The following is a 16,487-nucleotide window of genomic DNA, read 5'->3' as shown; positions in this document are numbered from 1 at the left end:
CCATGCTGGTGCTTGAGGAATTCCTCTTATAATAGGTAGCTGGCAAAGGTTACTTATGTGTTTTGCTGACATTTATTCTGTATTTTGTCATTCTATAAAGGCTAAATTTTAAAGTGCTGAGCCCTGTGAAATACAGCCAGATAAACATATATTTAATCTGTATTAAGCTTGGTATTCTTCATAGCTAAAATTTCCTTTCATGCCAAAGGTTTGTTTACAAAACAACCAAAAGGTTGGGTTTTTTTCTTAGTGACTGCTATGAAGCATAATGAAATTTTTGGTAAATTTTCTTAGTCCCTGTTGTGTGCACATATAGGCAGTTGGTTGATTGATGGGAATGTCACCCAAACAAAATGGCAAATGTGATAGAGCACATGGTTTACACAAAGATAAAAGAAATGAATACCAGTGATAACATGCATTAGAAAAGGATGGTAGTAGTGAAATCCTGTAGAAATAAATTTTATCTTATTCTGTATAGGGAGTCAGGTATCAGCATTGCAGAATAAACCAGTAGATGTGTCCAGAAAACTGCTAAATACCATTTAAAATGGAGCCGAAAAGCAGGGCTTGGTACTTCACTAAAAGGCTTGATGTATACATTTAATCATATCTACTAATCACCTCTCACACTGAGAAAATACAAGAAGAAAAGCACAAGTAATACTTTGAAGAATAATGCTAGTTGTTTAGATGGCAGATTGCTTTTCTATGGCTATTAGTTACAGCTGTGTAATTACATATATGCAGAAGAAAAATGAAGTTGTTTTAAAACAAGTCCTCCTCTGTGAGCAGAATTAATTGATATTAACAATCCTAACTACATGCCCAAGTACACACACAATATTTTACTAACAGGTTTTTTTGGGTCAGTCTTCTATTACTGAATTGTAATTTCAGAGCAAATTTGCCTGGAGGTAAGTAATAAATCTGTGTTGCAGTCTTTTTGGGCATTAGAGGGAAAGTGGGTATTTATAGAAAGAGAGAGCACAGAAATTTGTGATTTATTCCTCAGGGTTCCTCAGATGCATCACCATTTACACCACAATCTACCACATAATAAAGTACACACAAATACATGCTTAAATTTGCTGCTAAATACTGTTGTAAGCTGAAGGTGGCAGGCTCAGACAGTCATTACAGGGTCATCCTAGATTTTGCAGTGCAGTCAATATTCTGCATGGATGGACGTTTTTGGGAGCTGGGGGAGATGATCCTGCCCATTCTGAAGCTAGTGCGGGATTTGCCTTTCTCTTTGTATTGGGCAGATGGGGTAGGGAGTTCTAACCTGCATCAGCAGAGGGCCATCATCCAAGACACAAGTACTGCTTACCGGCTTGGAAGAGGCTTCTGGAAGTCTCTGCCATGTGGGACCCTTCCTGACTGCATTTGCTGAGCTGAGCCCTCCCTGGAGCCTCAGTCCCATGAACCCAGTCCATAGCATGGCACCCCAGGCCCCAAGCAGGGCTTTTGGGTGGGTAGACCACTGTCACTTGCTTTGAGTGACAGTGGGAAATCAGGACTAGCAGTCTATGCTGCTCTCAGTGCCAAGATTTCTGTAAGAGTCCCAAAATACGTTGGAAATGCCTCTTTCATACTTTGTTTGGCATTCAGGGGTTGTCCCCTCTGACCCCAAAATCATGCTTCTTCTATGGAAAGGTGCCCTGCTGTGTGCTGTGCACCCCTGCTCCCTGATTAAGTGGTGATTCATCTGGGCCCTGCAGAGGCAAGGAGATCTTAGCCAGGTGCAATCACTGAAGGCAGCTGCTTTAGAAATATACTCTGATATCAGCCCAAGCTTTAAACTCAAAATTGCCTAGATATTGGCTATTTTTCCTCATTAACTTATGTTGATTCTTTTGCTCATTTGGTTTATGTCACCACTGGAATGATGAGCTGTAGTGGACCCTTGGAGCTGTAATGGTTGCTGTAATTTAATATAAATAGGCAATTAAGCAACTTAAAAAATCCTTATGGCTTCAGCATCTTTGTAGATGTTAGGGTTTGTCATGCTTTTGCAGTTTTCAGGAAAATATATTAAAGTACTTACATGTGAGGTAGGCACCCAGTGGTTTTCTTGCCAAGTTTTACAGAGCCTGGTGTGAGTAGCACTTAGGATCACCTGGGATCACTTGGAGCTATTACTTGAACTGCTGTCCTGGCACCCAAAAAAAAAAAAAGAGAAAGAACTGGATGTGAGAAGGTATTTCAGAATTCTGAGAGAAAATGGCAAGAAACCAGTCAGGAAGCAAATGTTTACCTACAGCTTCAACAATTACTTCATTGTATGAGTGGCTTTCTCCTTAGCTTTTTAGTACTCTCAAATGTGTGTATGTAATATAAATTAAAAATAAAATTTAAAAAAAGGCATGATTTTAGTTATCCAGGCTCCTTGAAATATGTTCCAGAACCTGTCAAGCCTTAGTGGAGTTAGTTTAGGTGTAATACAAGAGCAGAAAAAATGTGAGGACGGCCTTGTCTGCATGGTACCTACAGTGTCAGCACATAATTTTGAACACTGGCCAAATGAAAAAGAAAAAAAGAAAGCAGGAATTCTAAAGATGTTACAGAGCTCTCACATACTTGCAGTTCTAGAAAGGTATATATATATTTATATGTGTGACCCTTATTGTTTAATTGCTGATGATCAGAACTGTTGCATCCCAAATTTCAGCCTGGAGCCAAATTTTATAATTTGAGTTATAAACCCTTAAAATAAGGGTTTATGTTTATGATGGAATTGCTGACAGATGCTTATGTATAGTAGGACTAGCAGGCATTGCTGTAATTATGCTATCGTATCCTATCATTAAAGATTTCAATTGAAAGAGGTTTATAAATTGCTCTTCCTCTTAGATAAACCACCCTACATTAAGGCATCAACGATATGGTGCAGAATTAAATTAAAATCTCATAAAATGAAATATGTTCTGTATTAGCTGTTTGACACTTAATTTGCCTCTGAATGAGTAGAGGAAATCACAAATTAACCTGCCTTTGTTTTTCCAGCCATGCCTTATTAGGTGTTAGAACAACTGCAATTACAGTCCAATAATAACCCCCAACCCTTATGAATATGTACTGAAATGTGTCACTTTGTGTTACCAAAACCTGTTAGGACTGTGTAGTTATCTTGGAATTTCTGCAGTACATCTTTGGTTTATACTTCAAGAAGATGTATGAAACTTAACTTGTTCTTCAGTGGCAATGGAGGAATGGCAGAATTGAGGCTGGACCTCATGTTTTTATTTTATTATTTTGTTTTCTCAAAATATTTTATTATTCTGTTTTCTCAAATTCAGTTTTAAAAAAATCCAGTAAACTGTAATTTTACATTGAACTAGGAGGTTAAGTTATGCGATAAGCACTATATGATTAAAACTTAACAAAAGAAGTGTTGCTTTAGTAATCACATTCCTTGCTCTGTTGTTGTTGTTGATCACTTTCCTAATTTCCAAAATTGTTTTCTAAAATATGGTATTAAAGGAGGAGCTGAAGCTTATCTGTAGTTTGGTTCTTGACATCTGCTAGGTCATCCATAAGAGTGATGCCTTCTCTGGTTGGTGTGCAGTGATTCAAAATCATGCCACTAATGAGGGTGTTTATTTGAAATTAATACCATGAGTATGCTATTTTTCTTCAGGATCCAAATCACAAATTCATTATTGGCTAACTCTTACAGTTGCTTGATGTCTTTGTTTGGAATGAGAGTTGTTAGCAGTGAACAGAAGAAGAAAAAGGGTATCTTGTATATTTTTATGACAGTGCAAGTGTAAATAACTTTATAGTCCCACAACTTTTAAAACCTATCTTAGCCAGGAGGAGAGTTTTTATTTATTAATTAAAAAGCTCCTAAGGCAGAGGCAAAATTCTACTGATGGATTTAAATTCAGTGATTCAGGAAGCTACTATTCTTGGCCATTAATTCATTCATTCCCATACTTCAACCAAGTTACATCAGTACGTTTTTCCCAGTATGCTTCATTTCAAAGTTGAGTTGGACAGCCTTTGAAGGTGACCTATCCTGATATTTTCAGGCACTGTTACCGTGGCTGTGGAGGGAATGCACTCCTGCAGAGATGAAGCAGGAGGCAGCAGTCAAGTGGCAATATCAGGGATGGCTCTGGGGCAGTGGCTTGTGTACATTTCGGAGTGGTAAATACATGTGTTGCAGGAGGCTAGTGGAAAGTTAAAGTTTCAGGACTGAATATATTACGAGATGCATCATGCACATTTGAAAATATTCATCCATTTAGTCTCCATCTCCTTCTGTTGCCATCCCCTTTTACCGTAGCTCTGGACTACACATGAGGAAGAGTGAGCAGGTAAATCTGAGGGAAGGTGCACTGATGCCATCCATATGCTTACAGTCAGGGCAGGCTGCCTTTGCCAGGAGGAAGTTGCAAGGTACAGCTGGTGTATTTTAGCTTCCTAGGATCAACGATACTCCAAGCTCCTTTTTTTTCCCCTAACTGCTGATTGAGACTGGTAAGTTTGGCAGTCTTACGCCCTGAAATAATTCACATGCTGATAACCGTGCATGTGCCTCACATGAATGCCTTGAGCAGGTATTTTGAACTTTCTCAATGCTCTGGTACTAAACCAAAGCACTTGTTTTGCTTGCAGTCAGCTCCAAGTTGATAAAAAGGGAGTCCGATTCTTAGATACATTATTTCATACCTAGTTTATACACGCATCAGTTACACAAGGGTGGAAAGAAAAGCAGTTGGGCCCAGACACTGAGCTTTCATCACCGTCTGATTTTGGACCATGCAGAAAAAAGGAGATGCCCAAATGTGAGAAGATTAAAGCATATCCTCAATTATGAGAGAAACTGCTAGCCACACATTGGATAGGATGTTTACGTTTCCCAGCCTTGTCACTGACGTTATGATTTTTTCTTTTCATTTTAATTTCTAAGCTCTAATTTCTTTTTTTAAATCTGAGTGTTTAAACCTCTTAAATCTTTTACCTGCTGCTTTACCTTAGTGTACCTCTAAGCTGTAGAGTTGGCAACGAGTTTGTCAGCTTGTCAGAGCATTCATTGATCCTTTCACAGCGGGAAGGAGAGCCCCACCCAGCATGAAAAACACCACTCATTGAATTGGCTTAAATTACTTTAAGACTTGGAATGGGTTTTAAAGTTTAGCCAGGAGCCATCAAAGAAGAAAGACTGGGAAGCTCTTGGGACATGAAAAGATGACTGTAGTTACAGCTTTCCAAAATCATCCGTGAAAGTATTTTCTTTAAACAGGAAGAAATCTTGTATTAAATGGGAAACACCCCAAGAAACCTGTCCCGGGAAGTGAAGTGCAGCATGAAGAATAAGCAGCTGCTAATAGCCTGGAGGATTTTTATAGCAAGCCTCTGAGAAGGAATCAGCATGGTCTGGTGACTCGTTAAGGTTACTCAGAATTTGTTACGTGCCACAGATATGCGTGTTGTAGGCTCTGCAAGCAGCCTGTATCCCTCTTTTCTTACTGGTATTCAGGGAAGTAAAATACCAGGGCCAGATGCCCACACATAAACTTCAGCAGGTCGTTTCCATTCAGTGCTGGACCTCTTGCAAAGCTTGGGAATAGGAAGCTTCTGTCTGGGCTAAAACTGTGATATCTTACTCACTGTATAGTTTTGCATCATTTAAAATAGTGAGTCAGTGTTTTTTAAAAGTTCAGCTGTTCATTCTTGTTTTTCCTTGTTTACTCTTTGCATTTACCTTAAGATTTGTGGATCATAAATTCTCCTTTGTAAGCTTTGTAATGCTTGCAGAGTAGCTTCAGAAAGAAAGTGTTTTTACAAACTATCTGAAGCTGTGAAAAGTTTGGAAAGCAAATTAGTAGTGGCATATATTGATTTGCAGATAAAAAGATGATAACAGTTTCTCTTAAATTTTTAATTCTGAGCTACTTTTTAAAGGAAAAAAGTAGGTTAAAATATGGATAAAAATAGTTAAATATTTTGATGTACTGTTTTACATAAGTTCAGTTACATTCATTTGTTTAGGTAAGCTGCAGTCTGAAGTTACTGCACAGTCAGTTCAACTCTTCTATATTTCTCACTGATTTGCTCTCTTCTAGGAAAAAGCAGTATTTAGAAAAAAAGCTATCTTACTTAATTTCTGCTGAAAAATAAATTCTAGATCAAATAAGGATTCACTGCTAAAACCCATCCCTCTTTTAAGCCAGCACATTTACATGAAAGTCAACAGAATTGCCTCTAAGCGCACCAGATTACATTTGGTTCACATCATTCATCTGTTTCTGTGGTGGATAATACTTTGTGACATAATCATTTTCTCTGGAGTAGCTAATTGTAATGCCAAGGAACTACAGATTTATAAAGGAGAAACAATAGCAGTAGATAAATATTGAGTTAACAGAGGCCCTTTGTTCTTTTCATACAGCCAGCTTGATTTTGAGCTGTCTTGGGAAGTTGCAGCAATTGGAATTAGAGGAAAGTTTTCATGAGGTTTTTAATGTAGAAGGAAAAGCTTGTAAAATGTAATGATTTGTTTTGTTGAAAATCCTTGGTAGAAAGTTCCCCCAAATCTTTGGTTAATTTTTTTTTTTTTTTTTAATGTTGAGAAAAGCACTCAAGTGGCAGCAGCCCCCAGCCCTAATGAGCAAGACATGCCTCCAGTGGTGGCAGCTGGCTGACCACCTCTCTTGAGCACTCCCGAGTAGCAACAACGTACAGGGTGTCCTCCTGGTGTGATGAAGGGGGAGGAAAAATTGGGGAAAGCCCTCGGGAACACTCCTCCCACGGTCTAAAGGGGTTTGGTTGCTTCATTCCCACCTGAGACTTAGAGAGGCACAGGTTTGTCTGGTGGAGCCCAGTCCAGCGAAAGGGATTCTTTAAGAGGTTTTTATGGATTATGCTGTTGCAGAGGAGCAGTTCCAAGGTTTATCAGCAGTAAGGTGTCTGTCAGCACTCGTCAGCACTGCCATTTAGCTGATTTACCCCATCTGGGCAGTTAACAGTTCCTAGATGAATTCTTGGCTGCCAGTGAGAAGTGGTTCCCTAAGGCAGGCTTTCATACCAGCATGAATTAAGGGATGATGGAAGCAAAAAGAATGGCCAGCAAAGTTATGCCTCAGGTCACTGTTCTGTGTAACATTTTTCTGTAAACTGAGGAATAACCAGACATGATTTCAAGCTGTTTGGGTGCTTGCTGTGTGCAGATGTGTGTACAAGTGTGCCAGTTTGTGTATGTGTGTGCATGTATCCTCTTTACGTAACAAGGTGAGTATCTTTCCTTACATTTGTCATGGACTGAGTAATTTTAGATCTCTGCAGTTAAAAGAAATGCAAGGAGCTACTCAGAGTGTGAGAAAGATGGAAAATTAGAGCAAAATGTTAACAAAATGCTTAGAAAAAATGTTTGATAGCAAAACCTTTGAGAACATGTGGATCATTACCTTAATTTAACATTTAAACAAAAATATATAGAATAGCAGCGATGCTTGAGTTCTGCTGCTTGAAATTTCTATTATCTCATTCTGTTATCAGCTGCAAAGAATGCAAGCTCTAAATATAGTGCACATTCAAAGGCTCTGAGCCTGTGGTTTCTTGGACAAAATTCCTGTGTTCTTTGTGCTGTAGTCAGCAGTATTAGTCGAGTGAGCAGATATTGACTGTGGTATTCACGTGCAGTGAACCAGAAGCAAGCCAACTCTATAGAGGCTGCTGTCAAACTTGTTGCAGTAGCCTGTGAGGTACTGGACTGTGACAGACTCCTTTTTTTTCAGTACAGTTCTTCCACTCATGTTAAATCTTGCTTCAAAGAGAGCTGAAATGTTACAGTCTTACTGGGGATTTTTCTTTTTTGTTTTTTTCCTTTCTTTTTTTAAAGCATACCTATGAGATCCCTGTGTTGCGATTGGAACCTAAAGTTAGAGTAGGTATAAACTACAAGAAATGTGAGTAATGAGCAGGATGTGTTGTAGGAACATAGAGCATCTTCATCACACTCTCACACAATCTTTCCCTGACTTAAACTCCATCCTTCCCCAACAAAGACATCAAGTTCTAGAATCTTGGAGTATGGACTGAATGTAGTTGAGACTTTTCCTTTCCCAAAGGATGAAAAAAACAGAAGTTAAATTAACACCTTGTTTCTCTTTTTGGCATCACCTACTCACACCACTATATATTATATTTATATTTATATTTATATTTATATTTATATCTATATTTATATTTATATTTATATTTATATTTATATTTATATTTATATTTATATTTATATTTATATTTATATTTATACTTATACTTATATTTATATTTATATCTCTGTGTGTAAGTCTATATTTGTTTACATATCTGTAGCAAAACATAGGCTGTTGAAGCTGTGCTTCTGATATGTAGGAGACTAAATAGCTGTCCTTTGCATATTCTGTGTTGTGTGATGCTAGGAAAAACCCAATGATACCTTAATTTCACTGCAAGGGTTGTGTTTTGTGTTCAATGGGTGTTTCATCACTGCAGCTTGGACCAGGCTGAGCTATCACTGATGACTGATGTTATTGATTAATAGAGGAAAAAAATTAAAGAAAAATGTTATTCTGTTTGATTTTTGTTTTTAGGATGCATGACCAAGAGATGGCTTGGGACCTTATTTCAGAGTAATATTTACATTGAAGCTGGGCCCCATGAAGTTGCCACTGAAGACCAGGTGCTTAATCCCTTCCAGCACCGAATGTGTAGGTCTGAATTTACAGTAGATTATGACTGCATTTATAGTCAGCTTTATAGGTGTGTTGGCAATTTTCTGGAGACTCTGTGGAGGTTAGACACAGAGGCAAAACATCCTGCAGCTCATGAGTCAGGAGTACAAAGCTTCTGAAGGAATGAACTAACCTATCATCTTCTTGAAAGCATTATTTATGAGGTGTTGTGTCCATTGGTGTTAAGGATCAACAGAAAATTAGGGAGTATTTCACATCAGGGAGAATTTCTAAACATATCAGATTTAAGTTGCTATCTCTTTAAAGATACACATCTTTCAGTCCTGTATCTCCTGTTGAAATTCAGCCTAGATTTATCATGCCTTTTCCACTGGCCCGTGGAAGAAAAGATTGATAGTCTAGTCCAGTTTATAGAGGCCACCAACGCAAATAGCCCCATTTAACAACATTGTAGACAGATTTGGCAGAGAGAGCAGTAGCTGAATGACCAGGGGCAATCAGGTGTTCTCTGCTTTACCCTGGAAGATCACTATCAGTGTATATCATCAAGACAGTACCAAGAAAGCTTGTGTAGCTTGCCTCTGTCTTCGTTTGCCTTGCTTGTTCCTTGGACATCAGGCTTCCATCCTGACACCTTTTCTGGGAACTGTGTTTCTAGTCCTGTGAATAGATTGAATTGCAGAGATGCCAGGGGAGCAGATATGTAGCTTGTGGAGGTGTGTTCCAAGCTGGCCAGGTTGTTCTCCTTAGGGTTTTCATTTACACACCCAGCTACCTACTCTGTTTAGAGAACTAATAATGCTTCCAGCATATAGATAATTACTTCAAAGATTTCAAAACTGAATTTACTACTTTTGAAAAAAAGTACTACTTTTCAAAAAAAAATGCAGCCAGAATATTATTTTCCTTTACACTTGTTCAAAGTTACAGGTTTGCCCAGGAAATATTTTTAACTCCAGTTTTTCACACAAGTAGAACAAGAATAGCAGTGCAAGGACTTTATCTCTTCTTTCTTTTGTTGGCTATAGTGTTCCAGCCATTTTATGTTTACCATTTATTAGGACTAGTACTCTGGACTATGTAGCAGCAAAATGGCTTTCAGTGCTTGCAGGATCAAAGGGCTGGCCTGATGGAGACAGGACTTCTCAGCCTGGCATGAGAACTGAGTGTTTTTGTGATCTCTGGTTGCACTTCAGCCAGCTCCCATACCTGGACCTTCAATACTGGCAGAAAAAATAGAAGGACCCTTTGCAGAATATCTTTCTTCCTCTCTTGTGCCTTAGTAGCATTCACCTTTGATGTATGTGGTGCTTCATGTACCTGTGAATCCTGCTGCCCTCGTGATTGTTGGTGCTGATCTGTGACTTGCACACCTGCTGTTTGTGGTGGTGACTGGAGGATGGGAAAAGCTTGGAAGTCATGTTTTCATAAGGTCACCCCTTGACTCCAGTCCTGAGTACAGCATAAATGTGTTCTGTACAGCTGATACTGTCATTCAGGTGCTCTCTCAAAATGACTTTTCTTTCCCAAATCATGTATTTGTCTAGGGGAAGGGGGAGGATGCATTTCAGAAAATAATCTGTTTGTTTTATACAGAAATGTATATATATATATGGAATTCTATTCTGGAGTTTCTGTAGATTTGTATAATCTATTTTTTTTTCCTGCTGCATGTAGTTTTAGATGAGAAATGCCAGCTGATACTCTGTTCAGTAACAGTCACTAATCCCTGTGAATATCAATTTTGGGCTGTCTGTTGATGATAGTACGAAGGTTTGAAGCAAATCCAACCATACCTTAACAGAAATGATTAATGCTGAACCTTCACATCACTGGTTTGTCAGGACTGTAGTCCTGTAAAGTTAGAATTTTAGTCAAATGTTCCCTTCACAATCAAATACGGGTAGCAAGTGCAATAGGAGAAATACTCAGTCCCTGAATTTCTCTTTTGTTATTGCCAACTCGTTTTTGTTTTAAACAGTGAAGTTTTTATTTTATTATATAAAATAATTAAAGACAAGTTTTCCTTCTTTCCCATGTCCTAGTTTTGTAATATTATGAACATGACTTAGAGTAGGTACTGGAAATGAAAGGGTTTGTTTTGGTTTGGTTTTGAATTTGGGAAAAGAGTGCTTCTTAGCATTACAGAACAGCCGCTGAGGACAGTGTTCATTTGAGGTAATGTGAGAAGCATTTTTGGTGCTTTTCCAGGAGAAGGAGCACCTGCCTTAATGGGAGGAGGGACTTAAGGGAAGAAAAGAAGCTAAAATTTGCTGGAACAATGGTGTGCAAAAACTCATTCTTGAGTTTGAGGCAGGGAGAGTTTAGAAAAATCATAAGTGAATGAATGAGTTGAGGAGAAAGGTTCCAAAATATTAAAAGCGATAAAAGCTTCATTCTCTAAAAATAAAAAAAACCCCATTAAATTATGACAGTAATGACACATTATTTAAAAATACTGTTTTTCAAGAGAACAAAGTATTTGTGAAATTCATATATCGGTTGATTTAAAAATTTAATTTTAGTGTCACGGGTCATACCTGTCATGAGAAAAACTTCCCATGAATTGCACATGAGTTTTTTTGAGATTTAGGACAAGCCTCAAGCTCTTCTTTCTGGTCAGATAATCCCCCTGGTGGATGCAGTAATCTGGTCCTCACGCTGTGGGAGTGGATCCTAATTAGCAATGCTGTTTTTCCACGGAGAGTGTTGCTGCACACAGGCAGGAGCACTCCTTGCATGCAGACTGCATCCTCTTCTCATCTATGAATGGTAGAGAGAAATGAGGAGTAATTGTGGAAACCATTTCAACTCTCTTAGCTTTGTACCGTTTGGTTGCTTTTTTTTCTTTTCCCAATCATGCATGCAAGTATATATGTGTACTTTCTCTGTCCTGCATAATGACATCAAGTTTATTTTTAAACTCCTACAGGCATTTTCTAAGTGTTTTTGAACCAGTTCACTATTTACCAGTATATTGCTTTTATAGAGGTCATCTTTGATGAGTTTTTTGTCATATGTGCCCACTGAAGTTTCAGTGTACTCAAGCATTAGAAAAGCCACTATTTGAGCGTCTTTGTTTTCTTTGTTGAGCTGTTTATTTTGCTTTCTTCCCACACAGTTCCCTGGCCTCGCTCTGACAACTGCTTTTCTGCATGAATTACATTCCTCGGGGCCGCAAGTCTCCTAATTCTTCCAGTCGATTTGATTCCTGCCTGTGTGATTAGTCCTCTGCTCCAACACACAGTTGGTCTTTGCCAAGCAGGCTGCTTGCTAAGTGCCTTTAACATGAAGACCTAACTACATTTTTTAACCTCATTAGTGTGTAGGGCACTGCTTCATTCTGGCTTAATAACATGGCCACTATTGAATCATCACTTGCTCTAAAGCAGGTTACAAAAAGGTTACCTAAGTTGTCTGTTTTTCTTTTTCTATGACTGTGCTTTTGCTGGGTAAGTTTTTTTCAGCTCATGACCATTTTTTAATATGTAAGTTGCTTTTTTGAAAGGAGACCCGTACATTCTACTGAGGTAGATTTATGATGTTAAGAAATTTTGTATTTGTACGTTCAAAAAGAAACACAGCGCCTATTTGGAAATAGCAAAACTAAGTAATAAAACCAGTAAGAAAATGCGTGGGTTTGGAAGAAAATGGGAAGAAGGCTTGGGGAAAAATTTTGCTACTGGTTTCAGCTTTAGAATTATAAAGATGTCATTCTCACCAGTTTAAACACAAGCTTTTCACTATAATGCTGGATTTACAGCAATGCAGCCACCTTCTGCATGGCTTCACTTTGTCTCCTGGCTTCAATTTTTAGCTGAATGTATTGCCACAAAAATTCAGATTTCAGTTGCAGTTGTGTATAAACTTGAATAGAAAAGACATTCCTGGGCTTCCAAATGTTGTAAAGGCAACAGGAAAGTTTCCTAAGAGGACAGCATCACCAGGGAGCTGGGGGGAGAAAGGAGGCAGTGGGTCACATGCCACTTGTGATGGTGCATTTGTGCAGTTGCATAGCACAGCCACTCAGAGGGTGAGACTTCATGATTAATGGTGTTTATTCTTGACAGAAGCCTCCTTTATTTATCTGCAATACAGTTTAGTGATTTTATCAGTCACCTGAATGAAAAATATTCAGTCATACCAATATTGCAGTGTAAATTGAGTAGAGTCACTTTTTATTATATCTTTCAGCCTTATCATCTGCACAGTAATTTTCTAGCAGGGGTTTGATATAGAAAGGCTGGATTTAGCTGTACTTGACACAAAGCCTCTTCAATTTCCTCTAAAAGTTCAGGCTACTCTTAGAAATGTGTATAAATATATATATATAATATAAATATATATATATATATAAATATATAACCCTCTTATCCAACCAATTTCAGTATTTGAAAGAATAAAGATAAAATGCGCAAACCTGGATGTGAGAAATGTTGTTCATATGAAAACATCTAATAGCTCTGAAGCCACTGGTTAAATGCTCTTTAGTGTTTAAGCTTGTGGCTTAGTGCAGTTCTTTTTGCATGGCTACGTAGTCTGACTTTCTTCTAATCAATCATCATCCAACTCCAATCAGCATACAGGCAGAGCCTATCGTTCATCCTGGGTGTAATTTCAGAGTTGAGGACTATAATGGCCACATACAGCACATTAGTCACTGCGATAACAGCTAGTGGCACTCCTGAGGAAGGGGGAGGATGGGGAAGAAGGGGAATAAAATTCTTCTCATTCTCACAGTGCATTAGTGAAATAGGAGCAAATGTTAAACAAATGTTTATTCAATTAGCTGACTTAACAGCATTAAGTGTGAGAAAGCTTCTGACACTCCTTTGACCCACTTTTTCTGAGAGAGGAGAGGAGCAGCAAGGGAGGCAAGAAAGGGGTACATTAATGCAGTCCAGATTTATATATGTCCACATACTCATATGATGGTGCCTCTGCTTAAACACTGGAAAGGATGGCAGGCTCTGCCTGTAGCCTAGAGGAGTCTAAAATTTGAATAGCAAATGGGACCACCTCTAGAGCATCGGAAGAGAATTGCAGAGCAGAGAAGTTTGCTGTGGGAATGCAGCTGGTAATTTCGCTGCCCAGTCTGTTAATACTGACAATAGATAATGAGTTGGCTGTAGAGGTTTTAGATTTTCCTGCTGCACTTTGTGCTACAGCGTAGTTTGAAGAGGAAATAATGTGTGGAGGTCCATGTCAATCTTATTCAAATAACACTTTCTTGTCCTGTGCATCTGTTTTATATTCATGATGATGATTTCTGCATCAAATGCAACATTGCTACATGATCCTCTTTATGTTAATGTACAAGTCAGTGCATTACATTTACAAGTCAGTAAACTTGGAACCAGCTGAAGACAGGGGAGGAAAAATTTACCAGTGCTGAGGTTGGGCTGTCCTATGAAGGTATAAGGTAATTTTATATATAATTACTCTACTTATGGTTCAGTTGAAGCTGAGCAAAATAAGGTGGTGCCTGGGTAAGGCTCTAGCAGAAGCAAGCGATGGAAATCCCATGTTAGCATTACTTTTATTTAATGTTTACTTTACTGCGGTGTCCAACAGTGTCTGTGCAGGATCAGAGCTCTGCCGAGTGTTGTGCAAATACGAGGAGCTCTGCCAGGAAGAGCTCGAAGTCAGACCTCTTTGGTAAATGAACTCTGGTGAGTCAGCTCTGATGGCCTCAGGGTTTACCAGCCCCAGCTGTTTCCTTGCCCTGGGGATTATCCCTTCTCCCTCAGCAGGGTTATGTGCCTTTGCCCCATTTACAGCCTCACAGCTTTGCTCTGGCTTCCTGAAACTGGGCAATGAAGTGGCCAGAGGCAGAGATGTTCTGCCTGGGAGAGGCACCAGCTGGGTACTCGGAGGCTTACACAGTTGCCACAAAATTTGCCAGATAACCTCCAGCAGAAGCCTAGAATGGGCAAGTGGCATTTGCAGGGAGTAGTTTTTGTTGGTTACTTTTCTGTATGTTTGCATCCTTTGTACACGCAAAGAAATTGCCAAGTAAATCCATATAATCTTCCCCCAGTCACTGATTTCTTTCCAGGATCCTGGGAAGGATTTGGAGAAAGGAGAGGAAAGCTGGGATGCTCTGTATTGCAAAGGCCAAGTGGACAGTGTTTCAGAGCAGTTCCAGGAGGCAGCAGGTGGGTGGATGGAAGGAAGAGGAAAAGGAGATGCAGATTGATGTGGGGAGATGCATGTGAGGAAGAGAACAAGAAGACTTGACTTGAGAAATACTGGGAGTCAGTAGATAGTTTTATTTATGTTTTTCATAATGAAGGAAAATTAAACAGTTGAAACTGTATCAGCATACACATTGAAGGAATGCATGATGTCAATACTCCAAGTCAAGGCTGTATCACCTGAAGCAGCAGTTGCTTGCTGTAGTCAGTACAGGTGTTTCTGTGGGCTGAAGGTCACCAGAGTTACAGCTGACCTTATGTAAACAGCATTCTGTTAAACAACAGAATGAATATTCATTGCTTTTCATGGCATAAGCTATTCTTGAGGAAATCCACAAGCTGATGGTTGGGTTATTTATGAAGTCTTATAAGTAGCAGACGGTGTATGTGAAAAACTGGGGTCTATGTTCAGGCAGTCCGTCAGTTGAAAAATAGGAATACAGTCACTGACTAAGGATTTAGTGCTTGATTAATGTAGTCAATTTTTAACTGTAACTACATAATTTTAACACTTCCCAAAGAAGGAAAGGGGAACCGGAGTAATATTCTTTTGCTGTCGGTCATTGCCTAATTGTCGTGCACGTTTCCTGAACCATGAACATCTCTTGTACAGTCATTTGTGTCCTTTTTTTTTTTTTTCCTGCTATGATGCCTTTTAACTTTATGTGGGAGAAACTTTTTATTCTAACCCTAGGTGAGGTTATTTGTATATTCTAAGATTTTACATACCAGAACTGCACACATTTTGTAAGGGGCACTGTCCTTGCGTCAGTGAGAAAATACTCATAACATTGGATGTCTTGATATGACCTCCCTACTGTAATACAGAACATTTTCCAAGTGTTTTACCACAGTTTTAAAGATGGGGGAAGAGTGGATCAGGGAGACAACAAACTTGTACAAGGTGGACAGCAGATAAATGATCAAAACCAAATCAGAGTCTGTCTACCTTAAACCCTGATCTAGCTTCTGTGTGAACTATATAGGCATGGGCCCACTCATGATTTATTTGAACATGTATCTACTGAATGAGAGATTGTTACCAAATCAGATTCTGTGACTTATTTCCCTATGCTGACTACAGTCCCAGGGTGAATTTTGGAGGAAAAGTGAGCAAACTCACTAGATGTTGGAACATGGAAAATAATACAGGAAATCAAGAGGAGTTTTTTGTATTGGGACTTAAAAAACATGCTCATGTTCTCCTTTTTCTTCATTTCCACCATTAAGAAAATGTAGTTATTAAGTTACAGTGCTTACTCTTTTGCAGCACTTGAGCTGTTTTATATGAAGTGTGCTCTGACATTCCTGTGTGTTCAAATAATTCTGTAAATGTTCATAATAACTGGCTTAGTTTTCCATGGTCCAAGAATGTGATACAGCAGGTTTGATGCCATGAGTGATTCTAGGAGAATGAAGTGCCTCTTTGGAGCTGGGAAGAAAATAGGTATTAAAAATGATATTACTGATTTCCTGTAGTATGTATTTATAGGTGTGACTGTTTACCAATTCAATGAGAAGTGAAAAAAGGAATGTTTTTAGTCCTTTTTGCATTTTAAAAATGCTCGGTGTTGGCCTCAGTCTCCTTACATTGAAATCTCAG

At 38.7% G+C, this 16,487-nt stretch overlaps 1 protein-coding gene across 5 annotated transcripts in view; it reads left to right on the top strand.

Moving 5' to 3' along the window:
• The window catches only part of GLI3 (GLI family zinc finger 3), a 206,183-nt gene that overhangs the window by 111,295 nt on the left and 78,401 nt on the right, over positions 1–16,487 (top strand). Inside the window, exon 1 of one of the 5 annotated variants that reach the window (XM_088056142.1) lies at positions 6,995–7,097. The exons of the other annotated variants lie outside the window; for them this stretch is intronic. The gene's annotated coding sequence lies outside the window, so the exon portion shown is untranslated. Of the gene's footprint in view, positions 1–6,994; positions 7,098–16,487 lie in introns of those variants that run through there. 5 annotated transcript variants of the gene reach the window in all.

The sequence above is a fragment of the Pseudopodoces humilis genome, chromosome 1 (assembly GCF_049639895.1).
Source record: "Pseudopodoces humilis isolate 2021_Gansu_Grassland_sample_001 chromosome 1, ASM4963989v1, whole genome shotgun sequence".
Classification (NCBI taxonomy): Eukaryota; Metazoa; Chordata; class Aves; order Passeriformes; family Paridae; genus Pseudopodoces; species Pseudopodoces humilis.
Note: the sequence above shows the minus strand (reverse complement) of the source record. Positions and strands in the feature narration are given on the sequence as shown.